This window comes from Rhagoletis pomonella, unplaced genomic scaffold (genome assembly GCF_013731165.1).
Source record: "Rhagoletis pomonella isolate Grant_MI unplaced genomic scaffold, Rhpom_1.0 Rhpom_scaffold_00009, whole genome shotgun sequence".
Lineage (NCBI taxonomy): Eukaryota > Metazoa > Arthropoda > Insecta > Diptera > Tephritidae > Rhagoletis > Rhagoletis pomonella.
The window spans coordinates 32,063,819-32,066,869 of NW_023458563.1; the positions used below are offsets into that span (position 1 = coordinate 32,063,819).

The window sequence follows — 3,051 nt, forward strand, 5'->3', positions numbered from 1 at the left end:
TCCAAGGTAGGTTGGTATTGAAAATGGGCGAAATCGGACTTTAACCAGAAATACGAAAACTGCGATATTTTAATAACTACTGGAGATTATTCACTCAAAATTGATATTTACAATAATTTTTAGACGAAAAATAAGAATATTATAAATTTTTGGAAAATGGGCGTAGCCACGCCCACTTATGGTTACATGTGTATATCTTGGTAACCGCAAACTTTTTAAAAGCAGACTCCGCCGAACTAACTTGTTATTAATATAAAGCATACGTACATGTGTGTGCTTTGCGTAGAGAAATTTATACACTTCGAATTCTAACTCAAGTCTTAAAATAATTTTTTAATAAGTTTTCTGTCATATAAAAAACAAACAACATCTCACTTTTTATTGAATTGTCTTTAAAAAAATAACGTTTAATAAAAAAATTCTTTTAAAAATATATTATGTGCATGTGCATGGGCTGAAATTTGTACAAAAATCGGCTCACACACATGTGCATGTGCTTAATAACAAACAGCACACACTTTTCTGTGAGCAGAGTTTGTTTTCCACTTATGCACACACATGTGTATGAGCAGTGAGTGCAAGTTGAATGTGTTTCTGGCGTGTGTGTGAGCAGAGCATGTGTGTGCAATACGAATTTTTTTTAGTTCAAAAAAATGTAAATATTTCAAAAACGGTGACACTTTTACTTGAAAATTTTTTGTTTATCGGAGAGCTCACCGCCCCACCTACCTTCCACTAAAGTTTGGCACGTTACTTCTGGGACACCCTGTATATGTTTTCCGTTTACTATTGTTCCGTAATATGAACTTGTAATTGCCATGTACGAATGCCATTGCAAATTATTTTATTAGGCAATGTAATCTTTACTAATACATATTTTGAAAGCCGTTTTTTTAGTGTTCGCAAAGCTGGAGAACGGCTGAACCGATATTTTTGAAACTTCAGACACGTGCCGCACGTGTCCCAAGGATGGTTTTAGGCTAAAAAAATCTATATGTAAAGGGGGCGTGGCACCTCCCATACAAACCGAATTTTTCATACTGCATATCTCTGGAAGTGTTCATGGTATAGTTCTGAAACTTAGTATGGAGATATGTATGTAAATGAAATCAAGCCCATACTTATGAAGAAAATTGGCGCTATTTGAAAAGGGGGCGTGAGGCCTACAAACCTACCGACTTTTAGCTAACTTTGAATGTATTTATAATTATTCTGTAAGTGTGTTTGTAAGTGAAATCCTCCTAAATGGTTGTAGGGATTTTAACGAAATTTTTTGTGCGTGTTTGAGTTGTTTAGTTAGTTAGTTGAGTTACTAAAAAAATCTTATTTATGATCCAATTTGGCTAATATTTTAAACATGTATTGGTAATGGTTAGAGCAATACTATTGCAAAAACGTGCCGCCAAGTGGCGCTGGAGTCGAGTTATTACTAAAAATAGCCAAGTGAGAAAAGGTGCCGTGAAGATCAGATTAAATCGACCTGTTGCACCATTGAGTATATCGAACTCTCCTATGTTACGATTGGCCCAATAAATGTGTTTTTCCATTCAAGCTTTTAGGGTATTTCGTCTGAAATAAGTAGATGTATGTATATTGCATTTATGTAGAACAATGATTCACACCCATTTTGAAATTGCCACCAACTATACTGTAAAGCTTCTAGGACATTCACTACAGAACCGGGTCATTGTTGCCGCCAGGGAGTGAAGGGGAAAAAATTCTTCAAATTTGTTTCGTTTTGCGAATAACCGTGCTATGTAATGCTGCACAGTTGGAGAATTTCAAGAACTTCTTCACGGATATAACACTTTCCTTAGGTTATTTAAAGCGGCAAATGACCACTAAGCCATAATCTTTGCAGATGACCGTGCCAATGAAAATCGTAAACGTGAATAGTTTGGTGAAAATGTTGGACCAAAAAGTTTCAATAAAAAAATAAAAAATTTGGGCCGGACGAAGTTCGCTGGGTCTGTTAGTCTTATATATAAATAGGCAGTCATGTTTTCTTTACACCCCTTTTACGGCTAAACTATACTTCCTAGGTATAAACGATTATACATCATTAGAAAGGTATCTTGATCCTGATGTGCAGACAGTTTTTAAATTTCAAATAACTTTAACATTAAGCGAAAAAATCTGTTCAAAAGCGACACCAATACCAATGTCATACATGTATAGGGTTGCACCAGAAATGCCTCTTAAATGTATGCTTTAATTTCTGAATTACAGAAACGTCCTAAGCAGCAGTTTAGGAATAAGATGTATGTATGAACATGAATCGATTAAGAATCAAGCAAGGAAGAAGGTAAAGTCGAGTATGTAGAGGAAGAAAGGGATAAATGCAGAGATTAAAATAAAAGTAAAGAAGCCTTAACATAAAGACAAAGGAGAAGGTAAATTTAAATACTTAATATAATAGCAAAGGTGTGGAAGAATTTATATATATAAAATAATAGCCGTTTTCGTTGTTCGGACTACTACTACTGCATAGATTTCAGTAAAATTTTCAGAGGTTATACCTTGCATATATGGTCCTATTATAGGCTACCAGAAAACTCGCCAGGTGGCCTTGCGGTCAAGTTATTTATAAAAGTCGTATTTATGAACCGATTTCGTTCAAATTTTCACATTCAAAATGTGTGCTACCTCCATGATGAGAAATACGTATGCGAAAAAGAGCGCTGGGGCGAGTTATTTATAAAAATCGTATTTATGAACTGAATTCTTTTAAATTCAACATGTAAGCTAACAGCATGATGAAAAATACGTTTACCAAAAATAGACCCGCTAGGTGGCGAGGGAGTCGAGTTATTTATAAAAGTCGTATTTATGAACCGATTTCGTTGAAATTCAAAGTATAAGGGTCGTTCCATATCATTTTTGCAACTAAAAAATAGATTGGCTTGAAACATTTTTTTTTATAAACTGGATGCAATATAAATCGACACGTATTTTTTTATTTTCGCAAATTATGCGAAATTAATTTTAATTAAATAAAATAAATTAATTTTTTAAAGTTTTGATATACGAAAAAATACGATGATTTTAAGG

General features: G+C 33.9%; 1 protein-coding gene across 10 annotated transcripts in view; it reads left to right on the forward strand.

The window, feature by feature from the left end:
• Positions 1–3,051, forward strand: part of LOC118745727 (zinc finger protein 2) — a 611,899-nt gene that overhangs the window by 22,494 nt on the left and 586,354 nt on the right. The gene's annotated exons all lie outside the window — the stretch shown is intronic.